Source organism: Thalassophryne amazonica, chromosome 9 (assembly GCF_902500255.1).
Source record: "Thalassophryne amazonica chromosome 9, fThaAma1.1, whole genome shotgun sequence".
NCBI lineage: Eukaryota > Metazoa > Chordata > Actinopteri > Batrachoidiformes > Batrachoididae > Thalassophryne > Thalassophryne amazonica.
The window spans coordinates 51,473,497-51,493,897 of record NC_047111.1 but is presented as its reverse complement, the minus strand read 5'-3'; the positions used below and the strand labels follow the sequence as shown (position 1 = coordinate 51,493,897).

Below are 20,401 nucleotides of genomic sequence, written 5' to 3'. Positions count from 1 at the left end.
TCAGCAGGCCATGGCGGCCCCAGAGCGAAGGCCAATTATCAATAAAGCTAAAGCCTTGCTGTTGACAAAACTGCGCCAGCCACCTATTTAATGATGTCAGCCTGCTAAACGCCTCATCAGTACCCCGGGAGGAGAGGGGACAGAGACTATTAATCGATGCCGACACATCTTTCTGGCAAGGTCACAAGTCCTCCCTTTGTCCATTTTTGTGACCTCTGAGTGCTTCATCCTGATATCATTGGTGCCAACGTGAATAATATGTGACTATATCTCATGTCATGTTCCTTCGTCTGTCTTCCCTTGTGCAGCGTCAGCACCTTAAGATGGGATGCAATGCCGGGAGCTCTGGCCCCAGGAAATACATTTACGTCAGCCGGCGTCTGTAACCTGACTTTGCGTGTGATAGAATCCCTATCACTAAAGTCCGGTGTTTCAGCCTGGAGATAGGAGTGAAAGTCACTTGTGGGCTCGGAGTATTCACATCAGGCACATCCAAGGGGGAGACCGATTCACAGTTCGCAGTGGCAAGTGTGATCAGGGTGCCACAAACCGGACACCACGCCCTACGGGGCTTCCTCCGCCTCGCCACAGTCCGAAAACCGTCCTGCACAGCCAGCGTTTCTAGGCAGATGCTAATGGGCTTGCTCGCCGGCCCAGCACTAACCTCATCTGGTTTGCCCGTAACATCTAACTCCACTGCGCTAAGAAGCTGCTCTAACTTACGGACACGGCTCTCTAAGAGACCCACCCTATCTTCCAACATCACACAGGATTTACGGAGGGTGTAAAGTAGAAATTAGTAGTGTACTTTGTGCACTAGGAAATTCAGAGTATAGCCAAGCAAGCACAAGCTACCAATAATGGATAAGCTAACCACTCCTAAGGCTCACACAGATGCAAATAAATGAATTAAAGTTCACAGCAGTTACACTGAGAGAGTAGCAGAAGTATTAGAAACGTAGGAATATATATTATATATATATATATATATATTATATATATATACACACCACTCCTAAGATTAACACAAGAGTAAAAGTACTAAGCTAAAGTTCACAACAATTACACTAACAGTTAACTAACAGAAGTATATAAAAAAAACGAAAGGAAAAAATGAAAACGAGGGTCAAGTCGCTAATGCAAGCTAACCGCTAGCGAAAATGCTAGCTGCTCCCAAGATTTACACAGGAGTAAATAATTACTTAAAATTCACAGCAGTTCGACTGAAAAACTAACAGAAGTATTAACCAGGTAAAAAGAACAAGCTATAAAAATAACGACGGGTGGGAAGGGAGGAGTCGACCTAGCTAGCGAAAGCTAAACGCTAGTGAATACTAACTGCTAACGAATGCAAACTGCTAGCGAATTACAACAGGACTATAGTTAAATAACGTTCAGAGTGGATACAATTAATCACCAGAAGAGTGCTAAACAAAAATAAAAGAAACGTATACAACCGTGTGAAGTTCAGAATAGCGTCACAACAACAAACAATCCGTCGGAAACAAGTTGCCAGATCTGTGAGCCAGCGTCAGCAATGGAAAACCAAATCAAATGCTTAAAATACAGATGCGATCAGCACTCACTCAATTTCTTGTTGACTTTGATAAATCATGTCATCTCCTCAGCATGCAGGTGTATTTGCAAGTGCAATGGTTTTTGCACACATTTTTACACATGCATTCCTTGAGTAAATCAATCAATCAATCAATCAACTTTTTTTTTATATAGCGCCAAATCACAACAAACAGTTGCCCCAAGGCGCTTTATATTGTAAGGCAAGGCCATACAACAATCATGAAAAACCCCAACGGTCAAAACGACCCCCTGTGAGCAAGCACTTGGCAACAGTGGGAAGGAAAAACTCCCTCTTAACAGGAAGAAACCTCCAGCAGAACCAGGCTCAGGGAGGGGCAGTCTTCTGCTGAGACTGGTTGGGGCTGAGGGAAAGAACCAGGAAAAAGACATGCTGTGGAGGGGGGCAGAGATCGATCACTAATGATTAAATGCGGAGTGATGCATACAGAGCAAAAAGAGAAAGAAACAGTGCATCATGGGAACCCCCCCACAGTCTACGTCTAAAGCAGCATAACCAAGGGATAGTACAGGGTCACCCGATCCAGCCCTAACTATAAGCCTTAGCGAAAAGGAAAGTTTTAAGCCTAATCTTAAAAGTAGAGAGGGTATCTGTCTCCCTGATCTGAATTGGGAGCTGGTTCCACAGGAGAGGAGCCTGAAAGCTGAAGGCTCTGCCTCCCATTCTACTCTTACAAACCCTAGGAACTACAAGTAAGCCTGCAGTCTGAGAGCGAAGCGCTCTATAGGGTGATATGGTACTACGAGGTCCCTGAGATAAGATGGGACCTGATTATTCAAAACCTTATAAGTAAGAAGAAGAATTTTAAATTCTATTCTAGAATTAACAGGAAGCCAATGAAGAGAGGCCAACACGGGTGAGATATGCTCGCTCCTGCTAGTCCCCGTCAGTACTCTAGCTGCAGCATTTTGAATTAACTGAAGGCTTTTTAGGGAACTTTTAGGACACCTGATAATAAAGAATTACAATAGTCCAGCCTAGAGGAAATAAATGCATGAATTAGTTTTTCAGCATCACTCTGAGACAAGACCTTTCTGATTTTAGAGATATTGCGTAAATGCAAAAAGGCAGTCCTACATATTTGTTTAATATGCGCTTTGAATGACATATCCTGATCAAAAATGACTCCAAGATTTCTCACAGTATTACTAGAGGTCAGGGAAATGCCATCCAGAGTAAAGATCTGGTTAGAGACCATGCTTCTAAGATTGTGGGGCCAAGTACAATAACTTCAGTTTTATCTGAGTTTAAAAGCAGGAAATTAGAGGTCATCCATGTCTTTATGTCTGTAAGGACAATCCTGCAGTTTAGCTAATTGGTGTGTGGTCCTCTGGTTTCATGGATAGATAAAGCTGGGTATCATCTGCATAACAATGAAAATTTAAGCAATACCGTCTAATAATACTGCCTAAGGGAAGCATGTATAAAGTGAATAAAATTGGTCCTAGCACAGAACCTTGTGGAACTCCATAATTAACTTTAGTCTGTGAAGAAGATTCCCCATTTACATGAACAAACTGTAATCTATTAGACAAATATGATTCAAACCACCGCAGCGCAGTGCCCTTAATACCTATGACATGCTCTAATCTCTGTAATAGAATTTTATGGTCAACAGTATCAAAAGCAGCACTGAGGTCCAACAGAACAAGCACAGAGATAAGTCCACTGTCCGAAGCCATAAGAAGATCATTTGTAACCTTCACTAATGCTGTTTCTGTACTATGATGAATTCTAAAACCTGACTGAACCTCTTCAAATAGACCATTCCTCTGCAGGTGATCAGTTAGCTGCTTTACAACTACCCTCTCAAGAATCTTGAGAGAAAAGGAAGGTTGGAGATTGGCCTATAATTAGCTAAGATAGCTGGGTCAAGTGATGGCTTTTTAAGTAATGGTTTAATTACTGCCACCTTAAAAGCCTGTGGTACATAGCCAACTAACAAAGATAAGTTGATCATATTTAAGATTGAAGCATTAAATAATGGTAGAACTTCCTTGAGCAGCCTGGCAGGAATGGGGTCTAATAAACATGTTGATGGTTTGGATGAAGTAACTAATGAAAATAACTCAGACAGAACAATCGGAGAGAAAGAGTCTAACCAAATACCGGCATCACTGAAGCAGCCAAAGATAACGATACATCTTTGGGATGATTATGAGTAATTTTTTCTCTAATAGTCAAAATTTTGTTAGCAAAGAAAGTCATGAAGTCATTACTAGTTAAAGTTAATGGAATACTCAGCTCAATAGAGCTCTGACTCTTTGTCAGCCTGGCTACAGTGCTGAAAAGAAACCTGGGGTTGTTCTTATTTTCTTCAATTAGTGATGAGTAGAAAGATGTCCTAGCTTTACGGAGGGCTTTTTTTATAGAGCAACAAACTCTTTTTCCAGGCTAAGTGAAGATCTTCTAAATTAGTGAGACGCCATTTCCTCTCCAACTTACGGGTTATCTGCTTTAAGCTACGAGTTTGTGAGTTATACCACGGAGTCAGACACTTCTGACTAAAGCTCTCTTTTTCAGAGGAGCTACAGCATCCAAGTTGTCTTCAATGAGGATGTAAAACTATTGACGAGATACTCTAACTCCCTTACAGAGTTTAGGTAGCTACTCTGCTCTGTGTTGGTATATGACATTAGAGAACACACAAGAAGGAATCATATCCTTAAACCTAGTTACAGCGCTTTCTGAAAGACCTCTAGTGTAATGAAACTTATTCCCCACTGCAGGGTAGTCCATCAGGGTAAATGTAAATGTTATTAAAAAATGATCAGACAGAAGGGAGTTTCAGGGAATACTGTTAAGTCTTCTATTTCCATACCATAAGTCAAAACAAGATCTAAGATATGATTAAAGTGGTGGGTGGACTCATTTACTTTTTGAGCAAAGCCAATAGAGTCTAATAATAGATTAAATGCAGTGTTGAGGCTGTCATTCTCAGCATCTGTGTGGATGTTAAAATCGCCCACTATAAGTATCTTATCTGAGCTAAGCACTAAGTCAGACAGAAGGTCTGAAAATTCACAGAGAAACTCACAGTAACGACCAGGTGGACGATAGATAATAACAAATAAAACTGTTTTTTGGGACTTCCAATTTGGATGGAAAAGACTAAGAGACAAGCTTTCAAATGAATTAAAGCTCTGTCTAGGTTTTTGATTAATTAATAAGCTGGAATGGAAGATTGCTGCTAATCCTCCGCCCCGGCCCGTACTACGAGCATTCTGGCAGTTAGTGTGACTCGGGGGTGTTGACTCATTTAAACTAACATATTCATCCTGCTGTAACCAGGTTTCTGTTAGGCAGAATAAATCTATACGTTGATCAATTGTTATATCATTTACCAACAGGGACTTAGAAGAGAGAGACCTAATGATTAATAGACCACATTTAACTGTTTTAGTCTGTGGTGCAGTTGAAGGTGCTATATTATTTTTTCTTTTTGAATTTTTTTGCTTAAATAGATTTTTGCTGGTTATTGTAGTCTGGGAGCAGGCACCGTCTCTACGGGGATGGGGTAATGAGGGGATGGCAGGGGGAGAGAAGCTGCAGAGAGGTGTATAAGACCACAGCTCTGCCTCCTGGTCCCAACGCTGGACAGTCACAGTTTAGAGGATCCAAGAAAATTGGCCAGATTTCTAGAAATGAGAACTGCTCCATCTAAAGTGGGATGGATGCCGTCTCTCCTAACAAGACCAGGTTTTCCCCAGAAGCTTTGCCAATTATCTATGAAGCCCACCTCATTTTTGGATACCACTCAGACAGTCAGCAATTCAAGGAGAACATGCGGCTAAACATGACCACTCCCGGTCTGATTGGGGAGGGGCCCAGAGAAAACTACAGAGTCCGACATTGTTTTTGCAAAGTTACACACCGATTTAATGTTAATTTTAGTGACCTCCGATTGGCGTAACCGAGTGTCATTACTGCCGACGTGAATTACAATCTTACCAAATTTACGCTTAGCCTTAGCCAGCAATTTCAAATTTCCTTCAATGTCCGCCTGCTCTGGCCCCCGGAAGACAATTGACAATGGTTGCTGGTGTCGCTAACATCACATTTCTCAAACAGAGTCGCCAATAACCAGAGTTGATCCTCGGCGAGTGTATCGTTGAGTGGGGAAAAACGGTTTAGAGATGTGAACGGGTTGACGGTGTACACGGGGCTTCTGTTTAGGGCTACGCTTCCTCCTCACAGTCACCCAGTCAGCCTGCTTTCCCGGCTGCCCGGGATCTGCCAGAGGGGAACTAACGGCGGCTAAGCCACCTTGGTCCGCACCAACTACAGGGGCCTGGCTAGCTGTAGAATTTTCCACGGTGCGGAGCCGAGTCTCCAATCCGCCCAGCCTGGCCTCCAAAGCTACGAATAAGCTGCACTTATTACAAGTACCATTACTGCTAAAGGAGGCCGAGGAATAACTAAACATTTCACAACCAGAGCAGAAAAGTGCGGGAGAGACAGGAGAAGCCGCCATGCTAAATCGGCTAAGAGCTAGTAGCTACGCAACCTAGCGGATTCCTAAAAACACGCAAAGTGAATAATGTATAAATAATTTAGAGGTGATTCAGCAGAAGGAGTGCTTTAGTTAAGGCACCAGACAGGCCATGAAGCAGCACAAGTAACGCACGGCAACAGCGAACGCACGACAACGGTGCAAAAATAAAATAAAAATCCACTAGACAGGCTGTGGAGCAGCACAGATAACACACGACAACAGTGGTAAAAAATAAAAAAAAATCCACTGGACAGGCTGTGGAGCAGCACAGGTAACACACGACAACAGTGGTAAAAAATAAAATAAAAATCCACTGGACAGGCTGTGGAGCAGCACAGGTAACACACGACAACAGTGGTAAAAAATAAAATCAGAATCAGAGGATTCAAAATTCCATTGGTTAAGTAATTTCTAAGAGTCGTCTCAGATTTCACCCACCTGCTGGAACCTTCCTGGCATACAGTTCAAACCAGATCTTGTACAGCTGTTCCTTGAACTGTGTTTCATCCTTGGGAGAAAGGTTCTTCTCAACCAGGTATTTATGGGCTATCTGGAAAGAAAGAGAAAGGGTTCACTTCCCAACACACTACAGTCAATCTTGTATTCTACTGTACAGCATATCCTGGAAGGCAAAACTGTTTTTTAGGTCTGCAGTACTCTTGTGAATGGGTGAATGTTGTTTGTTTGTTTTTTTTGGGGGGGGGGGGGGGGGGGATACAGTCCCTTTGTAAGATCTGTACAAGAAAGATGATCTGTAACAGGCCTTTTTGGGTCGACACCTCAAGGAGAGTATAATTGTAAAGATTATTCAAAGAATTATCAGAAGCAGAAAAAGGCACTCTTAAAATGCACTTAAATGCAAATATACAATGCAGTAGCAGAATGCAGTGTTTTTGCATAGCAATTATTTACATTTGTACAGTGTGGCGGCCAATCAGAAGATGTGGCAGGAGGAGAAATTTCTATTAGAATTGTGTTGCAATAGAGCATAAATCAATTTTTCTATTTCAAATTATTTTTTCGTGCAAGACATAATTTAGTCATATATTGATGTTGACATGCAAGAATTTCTGTCTGTACAAATGTTAATTCTGTTTCATTACTGACTGAAAATTGGAGTTCCCAACTAAGAAAAAACTGTAGCACACACATAACAATTCAGCCGAGCACGTGCACCAGTATCTTAAAAGCACTCACCAGTCTTCTTTATCTTGCTTTGTCACACATGTGACAGAATATTTCTGAGCTGTAGTGTTTCTAAACAGCTTCCCAGCAAGAAGTATTGATAATAGCTTACCCCCTTTAGCTTCTTGCTAATGGGTGTAAGCTAACAAATGATGCTCTTCAATGTTCACTTACTGGGTTGACACTGCTGCTTTGCCATTCAAATGCTTTTATTGTGAAGTAAATTCAAGAAACTATGTTATCAGAAGTAACTTTATACATTTCACTGCCTGCTAGCTGTGGCACAGGAACACAAGTAATATTTGTTCACAATAGCATTGCTTGCTCCCATTTGCATTCGGGGTTTTCACGTATCCCATAATCCCTTGCGCACCAGAGAGCCGCAGCAGTCAAAACAACAGAGAATCCCACAATGACAATTGTAAATTAATATTATACTACAAAAATGCAATTTTTTATGCTTTTCATCACATAAGAGACTGCTGCATGATACCCTGAAAACTTGCTAAAACAATTATAAAAAAATAATCCGTGTCTGCTACATTTAATCTGCGTGGAATGTATTAAGCGCAAAGCGAATTTCAGATATTATATATATTAGTCTGGAACAAAGAGGACAAACAGTGTTGTAAAGAACAATAATCAAGACGTTAAAGAGCAAACTTCACTTTCCCCCAGAACGACATGATCAGGAAGCGAGTAGCTCACAGCAGCTCCCATTGAAAATAACGGAGAGACAGCCTGTGATTCTCCCATGTTTACATAAAACAAACGCAATAACAATGTCTATAAACCCAGAGAATATATTCATAGAGTTTTAGGCACAATATAAAATAGTTTTATGTTGCGATGTTAATGCTGTTGTCTGTGTGCAGCGGCTAAAGTGAAGCCCAATCAGAGCGTCTCAATGCAGTTCTCAGTGTTACTGAGATGTCGCAGCGCAGCGACCTCTCCGAGGTTTTGCGGGATTTGAAACCTGAAAAGCATCAACTGGTTTAGGGTGCTTCTGCGTAACATCACCGTTTGCATGAAGGTGTAATCGAAAAATGCATAGCCCTTGGCAGGTCTGCAATAGATTTCTAGATGCTAGGTCATGATCAACGCCAAGAAATATTAATTTTAGTGATGCAAGCTTGTGAGAGTCCATTTAACTCATTAAATTACTTTCACTTTGTTGCATACATGCTTCTTTTTTCTAAGATTAGAAACATGTAGGACCTTCAGTGGGCATGTGAATGATGGAGTCAAGGAACTTGTGGTTTTCTGCCTCCTCCTCAGGGGTTACGATTTCTGGCTCACCGGCATCACTCTCGTAGTTATCCAACAGGGAGATGAAAGCTGCAGAAGATCACATATATCCACACTAAAAATGATTTAATTATACGTACGTTTCGACACAAGATAAAAGCATAAGAAGAAACTGTCAATAGTAGCTCTGCAATGTATTTTGTAACAAGACCGATTAACCTCTTGTTAGTCATCATGATTGGTAGTTTCTCTTTGCCATCACTCACTGAACTGACCGATACTGAGAACAATGGGAAAGTTCAAGGAACTCATTGAAGATCTAAGGAGGAGAACTGTAGATTTACACAAATTGGGAAGGTCTTTTGGAGCCATTTGTGAACAGATTCCAATATCATCAGTTAAACACTTGTACATTAAGTACAAGTTAGTTGCATGTGTCACTACTTTGCCAAGGTCTGGAAGAAGACCCAAACTGTCACCCTCAGATGAGAGGAAATTAGTTAGGATGCTCAGGAACAATCCAGGAACCACCAAAGCTCATGCCATGAACTGGAAACTTCTGGAACACCAGCGTCACTGTCCACAGTAATGCGAGTTTTCCTTCACCATAAACTGAGAGGGTGCTGACCAAGAAAGAAGTCCCTGTTCCAAAATCAACACCTTCAAGCTAGACTGAAATTTGCAGCAGCCCACATGGAAAAGCCCAATGTCTTCTGGAAAAACCTTTTGTGGTCAGATGAGCCAAAGATTCAGTTATTTGGCCACAATGACAAGAGGTATGTTTGGAGGAGTAAAGGTGATGCTTTCAAACCTAAAAACACTGTACCATCTGTCAAGCATGGTGGTGGTAGCATCATGCTCTGGGAGAGTTTTGCTGCCAGTGGTACTGGTGCATTGGACAAAGTGGATGTACAGTGATAATGAACAAGGAGGAGGACTACCTCCAAATTATTTAATATCACCTGAAATCAACTGCCAGATGATTGAAACTTGGCCACAAGTGGGTGTTCCAACAGGACAATGATCTCAAACACACATCAAAACTGGTTGTGTGTTGGATAAAGCAGGCTAGCATTATGTTTCATGAATGTCCATTCCAAAGCCCATGGCATTCATGCCCATGATGAGTGGGTGTAAACTTCTTTCTACAACTGTAGGCTGTGAGGCCCATTGGTGCCAGTGCCTAGCCATGGACTCTGTAGCATGAACTAAGAGTCTATGACTCCCCTGGATGGGACACCAGTCCATCACATGTTCCCCAGCCAAGACTTGTACTCATTTCCAGCTGGATGGACTGGGACAATGTAGACAAAGTGTCTTGTCCAAGAACACAGGCGGGTATCCCATACAGCAAATAGATCCGGGCCGGATGTAGTCCAACATCTGGTACCAATCCTGAAAACAGATCCGGTCCAGACAATTTTTGCACCCTGGCCCAGATCCGGCACGGCTCCACTTTACAGTTCTGGAACAGATCCGGACCAGATCTGAACTGGATCCACAAAAGGCCAATCATTTACAGCCCATATCTGGCACGGATCTGGGACAGATGTGGACCGCATCACAGCACCATGGCAGGAACAAGTTTTACAGGGGTAAGTTCTGTGGTTCCAAGGAAACTGATTTGTATCTGTAACACACAGATCAGTGTCCGTGGACTTATAAAACTTGTCGTAAAGAAACAAACCGCTTTGCAATAAGCATTTTAAAAAACCTCAGTGACGATCACAATTACAGAGTACACACTAACACCCCCACCCCCATGATCCGTGGGGTTTTCACAGCCCTGAGTTTATAACCGCTAATGGACAGTTTCTGCCGAGTGCAGATAAATTGCTTATCGTTATGCTAACCCCATGTTCTTGCCACGGTGCTGTGATCATCTGTCCCAGATCCGTGCCAGATATGGGCTGTAAACGGTTGGTCTTTGTGGATCCAGTTCAGACTGGTCCGATCTGGGACAGATGATCACGCACCGTGGCAAGAACATGGGGTTAGCATAACGATAAGCAATTTTATCTGCACATCGGCAGAAACTGTCCATTAGCGGTTATAAACTCAGGGCTGTGAAAACTCCACGGATCATGGGGGTGGGGGTGTTAGTGTGTACTCTGTAATTGTGATCGTCACTGAGGTTTTTTTTTTTTTTCCAGAACTGTAAAGTGGAGCCGTGCCGGATCTGGGCCAGGGTGCAAAAACTGTCTGGACCAGATTCCGTTTTCAGGATTGATACTGGATGTTGGACTACATCCGGCCTGGATCCATTTGCTGTCTGGGTAATGTGTCCAAATCTAATCCAGGTCTTTATATTGACAGCTCACCTCTATTGATTCTATCTGCTCTGTTTTTTATGGGAAAATATCTCAAAATAACATTTTTTGGGCTACTTGAAGACTCAATAAAAAGGAGTATTAAAAGATTATCCGCAAGAAAAGTTGCCATCGATAAACGGACTCACTGACTACAAATAGCAATAGATTCCTTTTTCTAGTAGTTTACCAGGTTCAGAGTGAACTCTGGATGTGAGCTGTTTTTATATAACTCCCTGCACAGCTCTGTGTGAGGCCTTTGTCTAACATTTGCAAGTTATACTGCACTAAACATCACTACAGAAAAACAAGAAAGCATCCCACTGCATTTATAATGCAGACACGAATGAAGTAGACGAGGCTTTCTGTAGCATGCTCTGTTTCAGTTTATTGATCTGTTGATGGTCAATGCTTCATGTAGCAGCAACACACAGCTTTCCAGATGGTGTTCAAAGAGGTGTATTGTTTTCCCTCACTGTAAATCTCCCATTTAATATGGTCCACAAGTCCTCAGTCAGGTTTAAGTCAGGTGAGGAATAGGGTCATATTGTTATTCTGTCATTTTGAGGCCTTGGCTGGCTCACTGAGCAGTGGAGTATTATGTCCATGTGATGGACTATTGTCGTGCATACAAATGATGGCCTTCTTGAATTTTTTCCTGAACCAGTACTTGCAAGAAAGCATTCTTCTAAAAACATGACAGTAGGACTGGAAGTTGATTTTAAAGTCAATTTTCAACCTGAAAAGGTCAAAATTCATCCCGAATAATAGCAGTCCATACCAGTACCTCTCCTTCCATCTTGCTGGAGTGCTGACTGGAAGTGGTGATGTGTCCACCCAGCCACAGTCAGTCCATCTGGTCCACCGAGAGTCCTCTCGGTTCATACATCTTCAACCACTCATCTGGGGTTGGGTAGTTCATTCCCCCCATAAATCTTTGAAAAATCTGTCTTCAGATTTTTTTGGGGGGGTCCAATCTTCAACACTCCAGATAGGTTGCAGTTTAGAACATAGAGGATAATGGGTTCCTGGTAGAGACACATTATAGGTCTTCAAGGCTTTGTGCATTTAATTTGCATATTTTCATCCCACATGTTCTTGCAACCCTCTTGAGTAGTTGCACAGAATTGTTTGATTGTTCTGTGATCATGCTTCAGTAACTTAGCCATTTCAGGAGTGTGCATCCCTCTGAAAGGCATTTTACAATTTTTTTGACTCCTCAGTGTTAAAACTCTTTGGCTCATTTTTCCCGAGGTAATGAATCTGCCCAATAATGATCCACCCTTTGATACAGGGTGTTAATGATATTCATGTTAAATTCAACACACCCATGAATAAAGAATGAATTAAATACAACCCGTTTTCAACCTGCAGCTTACTTGCACTCATACGTACTATGTGCCATATAAACAGCAAAGTAAAGATGGACCACCCTATATGTTTGCTATTGTGCACTATATATCGTTTCGACCCAGCCCTGTGAGTCTTACCAGGATTTATGGTGTATAATTTTCATGCACTTACCTAAAAAAGTCTCCTTTTTGAAAATGTTCTCATCAACGAATGTGAACAGAGGAAATCCTGATCCATCACTGTTTGTCAGTGCTGCCCAACCCATCTGCAGCTTTGCCCTGCAGCACACAACGAAAACAATTTTAGGTTCACAGGTCAGAACTGGGAGCATGCGCTGGTGCCATGTGTCGCTGTATCCACCACCTCAACAGAACAGCCTCGGGTCCTGGATGGCAACCACCTGGGCCAGTCCCTGAACTAATCAGAGCAGTCCAGCTCAGGCAGAGTAGCTGAGCATAACTGCTGAGCTGATATGGGAAACAATGAACCAAGCAGATGTAATCATCTATCTGCCACAGCCAGGTGCAATGTGAGCCTTCCCTTTGGGCTTCTCCAGCCACTGGGGTCTTCAAACACTGATGCATCCATGTGCTGGATCTTGCCAAGAGAAGACGCCACATGATCTGCTTACACACAATGTACTGTACTTTTCTGTATTATCCGCTCTTTAATTAGGGGTTTTTGTGCATTGTTGAAGTGTTTTTGTTTTTTTGTTTTTTTTTATTGGCATTTATTCTTTTACCATTAGAGTTTTTTTGTTTAGTGATTTGATTCCGTGTAAAGTCCTATATGCATAAGTCATTATAATTATTGTCATTAATAATGAATGTGTGAGTTTTCTGTATATAAGTTGCACCAGAGTACAAGTTGTAAGATCTCCAAAATTAGTAAAAAAAAAAAAAAAAAAAAAAAAGAGAGAGACAGTAAGTGAAATTCCTCATCTGGGTCTCCCTAGTAAATTTTTAATTTGACAAAAAGTCATTCCAGGTACCCAAAGATCCTCTACAGAAAGCGTACCAAAGGCATCCGGTTGTCACCTTAGGTCACTGGTTCTCATGACCATACAGTAAAATAGGAACATCAGTGGCCTCAGATGCGTACCTTTAAATTGGAGAGCTATATATAAAACCTTGGGTCTAAATATATACATTACCCCTATCAACTACACTTTTCATTTATTTTTTCTTTCTCAAAATCAAATCACTCTGTCATTGGGTGACCCTGAGTCATTCCACGAAGTTTGTCCCAAATTGAATCAAAATTCTTTGAGTTATTTCTTCACACAGACAGATGCCGTACCCCTTCACATGCTATCCCTGTGCACAGATCTACAACCCCAATTCCAGTAAAGGTGGGACATTGCGTAAAATGTGAATAAAAACAGAATATGATGATTTGCAAATCCTCTTCAACCTATATTCAATTGAATACACCACAAAGACAAATATTTAATGTTGAAAACTGATAAACTTGTTTTTTGTGCAAATATTTGCTCAGTTTGAAATGGATACCTGCAACACATTTTAAAAAAGCTGGGACAGTGGTATGTTTACCACTGTGTTACATCACCTTTCCTTCTAACAACACTCAATAAGCGTTTGGGAACTGAGGAACACTAACTGTTGAAGCTTTGTAGGTGGACTTCTTTCCCATTCTTGCTTGATGTACGACTTCAGTTGTTCCACAGTCCGGGGTCTCTGTGTCGTATTTTGCGCTTCATAATGCGCCACAACATTTTCAATGGGCGACAGGTAATGGACAGCAGGCAGGCCAGTCTAGTACCGCCACTCTTTTACTATGAAGCCACACTGTTGTTACACGTGCAGAATGTGGCTTGGCATTGTGTTGTTGAAATAAGCAGGGACGTCCCTGAAAAAGACGTTGCTTGGATGGCAGCATGTGTTGCTCCAAAACTGGATTTACCTTTCAGCATTGATGGGTGCCATCACAGATGTGTAAGTTGTCCATGCCATGGGCACTAACACACCCCCATACCATCACAGATGTTGGCTTTTGAACTATGCACTGGTAATAATCTGGACGGTCTTTTTCCTCTTGTGTCCGGAGGACACAATGTCCATGATTTCCAAAAAACAATCTGAAATGTGGACTCAGACCACAGCACACTTTCCACTTTGCATCTGTCCATTCAAATAAGCTCACCCCAGAAAAGGTGGTGGTGTTTCTGGATGTTGTTGATGGTATGGCTTTCACTTTGCATGATAGAGTTTTAACTTGCACTTGTAGATGTAGCGATGAACTGTGGTTAACTGACAATGGTTTCCTGAAGTGTTCCTGATCCCACCCGGTAAGATCCTTTACACAATGATCTTGGTTTGAGCAAAAATTTGCACAAAAACAAAAAAGTCAATCAGTTTGCACATTAAATATTTTCTTTATGTGTATGAAATATAGGTTGAAGAGGATTTGCAAATCATTGTATTCTGTTTTTAATTTACATTCACACAACGTCCCAAATTAATTGAAATTGGGGTTGTAATAGGAAACACAAGCTGAATGTCCGTGGGTGTTTGTGTGCATGTCGTGTACCTGCAGAGAGATGCTGTAGTCCCTTCCAGGTTGGAGTCTGTTGATATCGTTGTCCCATAGTTCCTGCACCATGACTGACAGTTTCTCTGTCACCTCATCATGATATGCTGCTCAGTCGTGTGCTTGGTCCCGCAGCGGATGGATAGTTGTGAATGATTTGGTCTCAGTCCTTCTGTGACTGGAGAGAAGCTGATAATGGTGCTTCGCTCGGTTGTGTGCACTTTGCAAAATTCAAAATAATAAACAGGGAGCTTTGGAGGTAAAAAAAAACAAAAAAAAAAACAACAACTCTCATTAATCAAATAGAATACAGGTTGGGTGGACAGATTTCATATACAGGGTGGATTATGTATTTATTCCACGTATAAGAGGACACACTTTAAATTGCACTATATTGCATTCGGTCTGTCTGCATAAAAATTCTTAAGCACACACTATTTTATGGTGGAAATTATGGATGATGGATAGCTTTACTATCATTGTCATTACAACAACGAGATTTCCACACACATTCCACAGACAACATCAATTAATCCACAATTATTACTTGTTTACCGTAATAATGGCACACATCAGAATTAAGACAACACATATACATTTGACATTGTTTATGTGCACTAAACTTGAAACATTCCGTTTTCCAAATTGAGGCAATGTGAGTGTGTGGTAGCCGCTGCAACTGGAGTCGCGCCACCACCAGCTTGGGGGAACAGGGACCTGCCACAGCTAAAACCGCACAGCCCTCGCAGAGGAAAGGGGTGGCGTGAGCGGTGGCCGGGATGGGTGTGTGATGGGGGTGCAGGAAGGGAAGTGAAGGGAAAAATGGAGCATGCTTCAGTCTTTGTCCATGTGTAAATCTGTCAGTTTATTGTCTTTGTGGGTTGAGATAAGAAGGAGCTGAATAATCTCACCAAGGCCTGAATAAATTCCTCTGGAGGTAAACAGTGGGCAATTTGTCCTTCAGGATCGATAAGCCCGGAGTGTTGTGGCTGAGCAGTGAAAAACACTTTTTAACAGTTCCACTTGAACAACCAAATCCCAATTATGAATTAAGAATATTCACCAGCCTCTGAAACCTTCAACTTCAACTGCAAGGCATGCATCTGCTCCAAGATGTCATCCAATTTGCGTCTGAGTTCACATTGCAGTCTGAGAATCCACTGCATTGCCAAACTCGTTAATCATGACAGACAAGTGAGGGGCCCTGGTTCTTGATGCCGCCATCTTGCCAAGTTTTCCGGTAGATCAGGGCAGCACATAAGCCAAAAAGTACCAGCCCTGCTACCATAAGACCAAAATGAATAAATCCTCGACGTCCTCAATGGAGAAAGGCGCCAAGCATGCAACATGCCACGAGTCCCAGGAGTTGAGAACATAGCCCGCAGGATACGTTCCATATGGGCAGGTAGGATCCCCCGGTCCTGACCTTCTTGTAGAAAAAGTGGTGTCAATAGCGTTCAGAGACCAGCTGATCAATTCCATGGTAAATCCAACAGATCCATAATCCAACATAATTTGAGGAATTCACAGTCTGGTGAAGTTGGGACTTGAAGGTTAAAGCACAGATAAGGGAGAGTGGAGGAGATGCGACCGCCCTCATCGAGTCGGAGTCCAAGAATTATCCTTCTGATATTGCTAAAGGCTTCGTTTCATGTTTATATATTTATCTATCAGTCACTGAATTTCTGGTTAATGAATAATTTCTATTCTAATAAATGAAACATTGCACCAACAAAAAAATGTTATAATGTGTGGTTCTGTGTGGCTCTGATATTTGATTATGTAACTGTCACAACCCTTCCACCATATTTAATCCACACCGACTCAAACGAAGTTAAACACTAATGACCTTGAGTTTGACCTTACAAAGTCACCCATGGTCAATGATCATGTGCCCAATTGGAAGGTTGATATATGACTTCATATTAGTGTTTGATAGTAGCCATAGGTGTATCTTTAGCCAATTACTTAAAATAGCAATTCCAAATGTCCCCTATTCATAAAAGCATTTGGCGCAAATTTGGATCTTTGACCTTTTTTACTGATTTCTCAAAAATAAACCACTTTGTCCTTGACTGTCGCACAGTAATTCCGCCATGTTTTTGGTCAAATCAGCTCAATCCTTTCCGAATTATTTTCGCCACACAGACACTTATGGACACATAGGGATGGGGGGGGGTGTTAGGGTTAAACCGCTAACTTATGGAGCAGATCTGTTTATGGGGCAGATCATTGTTTTCACTTAAAACACATTTCACTTAAAGAGATTATTCTTATTTCACATTCTATTTCACATTCTGCAATGTACATACTTCACAAGATCATCAAATTTTATTTTTGCAAGTAAGAAATCGTCCAGTCTTAAGTCACCAGGTCAACGTATGCCCAATCTATCTGCTGAGGAGGTCGCTCATGTCAACTTAACCATTTAAAAATCGCAAAACTCAAAATGAATCTTACTTTATAACTAAGAAAATTGTACACTCACATTTACATTATGTTACAGAATACAAGAGTGTTTGGAAATATAATAATAATAATAATACAGTTTTTGCTTGTCAGAAATGAAAACACATTCTACAAGTTGTCCTAATAATGTGATATTGTTTATAACTACCCTTATTTATTTTTAAGTTAATTGACAAAGCCATATATGCCTGCACTGCTTTAGAATATTTAGTTATTGAATTAAAATCTGTGTAGAAATGCAAGTTTCCACAAAGTGGGAGTCACGCTTCAACACATAATCACTTCACGGCAGACTTTCCGAATTCCACGATTACTTCACTCACCAGACATCGACCCAGACAGTGCACAGCTTCGTAAAACTGCTACAATGGTAAGACAAACAACACACTGCACAAAAAAAAAAAAAGTCAACTAGAAGAGCACACACCTACACCAAGGTCTACTGTCCAACATCTTTGATCCCGATTGCCAATTTTGGAGCCTGACCTTTGATCCTGATTGCCAACTTTTAATCCTGATCTTCTATCTTAATTGCTGAATTTTGATGTAGCTCTTTGATCCAGGTAGCTGACCTTTGATCCAAATCTCAGATCCCAAATGCTGACTTTTGATCCTGATTGATTCTGACTACAGATATTTAATGCTGATCTTTGATCCTGATTCCTAACTTTTGATCCTGATTGATGTCTTATCCTGATCACTCACCATCTTAACGCCTAACCTTAGCTCTTAAATGCCGGAAAGAGCTCCATCTTTGGTCCTGGTCATTGATCTTTGAGCCACACAAAATATATTTTAGATTCCATTTGTCTGCCTTGCTTTGATGTTGTAATCAGGAACAAATTCTTATGGATCAAGAGGTAGATTTTGTCCACTGATCTTGATTACTGAACTATGCAATGTCCAGTCTTTAACAAGTCAGGATCTGAGATCAATAACAGGACAAGCATCAAAGGAAAAAGATCAAAGCCAACAACTACCAGCTGAAGTGGATTGGCTAAAATTTAAATATTTTTGACCTAAGACCTACTTCTTTCTACAGGACATTTTAGCCAAATGAATTCATGTCCTTTTGATGTATCCTGCTGAAAAACACAATTAGACCTACAACACATCACACATCCATGACACTTAGCACTAGTTAAGTGTCATATCACCACCTCCAGACACCACATTCACCCTCTCACTGTCACGCACTCATTTCCCACTGACCTTCCTTGCGGTCTGTCTTGCTTGTCAGAGACCAGGTATCTTTCCAGGCATAGTAACAGCGCTGCCTGTCACTCAGAAAGACCGGGTCAGGGGACGAGACAGGAGAGGGGCCGTTCTAAAGGGTTGTCCTCTGTCAGCAACTCTAGCCAAAGGGATTACACTATGTTATCTCTATTCAGTCTCACGCTAAAATGTGGCCTTTGTTTCTTTAGCATGTCATTGTTTGTCGGTGTCACAGCTTAACCTCTAGATTACAGAGCAACTATGGGTCGCATGTCACGTAACAAGGTCTTACACATTTATTTTAAGCAACACAGAAAACATTTTACCTTGGCAGTAAATTATTCCATTCTGTACTAAATATGCAAACCTTTGACAGTGTTGCCGAACTGTCAAAGTTTATTTTATTTTTTAATCAATTGTTTAAAAAAATTCTGTTCAAATTGGAAAAAATTATTCAAGTATTTTCATACAAGAAAACAGCAGATCCAGGTTCTTTCTGGCAAACTGTATCTGGAATTTCATAACTTAATTTTAAGAAAATTTTCCTCTGAACTGCTGCTGCTTTATGAAGTTACATAATTGGTTAGATTAGACAGAACTTTATTGAACACTTGGGAAGACTCCCTCAGGTTCCAGCAGCACTGTACAGTAGTGTTCAGAATAATAGTGGTTACATGGGAAACAAGGTACCAGTAGATTCAGTAGATTCTCACAAATCCAACAAGACCAAGCATTCATGATATGCACAATCTTAAGGCTATGAAATTGGGCTATTAGTAAAAAAAAAAAAAAAAAAAGTAGAAAAGGGGGTGTTCACAATAATAAAGCATCTGCTGTTGACGCTACAAACTCAAACTATTATGTTCAAACTGCTTTTTTAGCAATCCTGTGAATCACTAAACTAGTATTTAGTTGTATAACCACAGTTTTTCATGATTTCTTCACATCTGCGAGGCATTAATTTTGTTGGTTTGGAACCAAGATTTTGCCCGTTTACTAGTGTGCTTGGGGTCGTCTTGTTGAAACACCCATTTCAAGGGCATGTCCTCTTCAGCATAAGGCAACATGACCTCTTCAAGTATTTTGACATATCCAAACTGATCCATGATACCTGGTATGCGATATATAGGCCCAACACCATAGTAGGAGAAACATGCCCATATCATGATGCCTGCACCACCATGCTTCACTGTCTTCACTGTGCCTTTGGCTTGAATTCTGCGGCCCTTGGACCCAAAAAGAACAGTTTTGGGATTTGGGTGAGCGCGGTTTCAACACAGGTGGTGCAATCATGTCAAGTGTCGTTTTGAGCACTGAGTTTAAACTATCCACAAGTCTGTCTACTGACTGGGTATTCGTCAAAAGTAAGGCTAAGACATCAGGCAGTCTAGCTTCTAGTTCAGTCTTAGTTGAGGAGTTGATGCATCACTGCAGTGATAAATAAGGTTGTTGTTACACTAAAAACGGCAGCAAAACTGTAAACTTAAGTGAGTGATAAGAGACCACTGATGTAAGAGGCATGATGTCAATATTCGTGACAGCAATACCACGTGCGAGAACCAGATCCTGGGTATTTCCACTAATGTGCATCTTCAGCATAAGGCAACATGACCTCTTCAAGTATTTTGACATATCCAAACTGATCCATGATACCTGGTATGCGATATATAGGCCCAACACCATAGTAGGAGAAACATGCCCATATCATGATGCTTGCACCACCATGCTTCACTGTCTTCACTGTGAACTGTGGCTTGAATTCAGAGTTTGGGTTTCGTCTCACAAACTGTCTGCGGCCCTTGGACCCAAAAAGAACAATTTTACTCTCATCAGTCCACAAAATATTCCTCCATTTCTCTTTAGGCCAGTTGATGTGTTCTTTGGCAAATTGTAACCTCTTCTTCACATGTCTTATTTAACAGAGGGACTTTGTGGGGGATTCTTGCAAATAAATTAGCTTCACACAGGCATCTTCTAACT

At 41.2% G+C, this 20,401-nt stretch overlaps 1 long non-coding RNA gene across 1 annotated transcript in view; it reads right to left on the bottom strand.

Annotated features, from left to right (window-relative positions):
* LOC117517113 overlaps positions 1-20,401 on the bottom strand; it is a 33,294-nt gene that overhangs the window by 10,117 nt on the left and 2,776 nt on the right. The window lies entirely within an intron of this gene.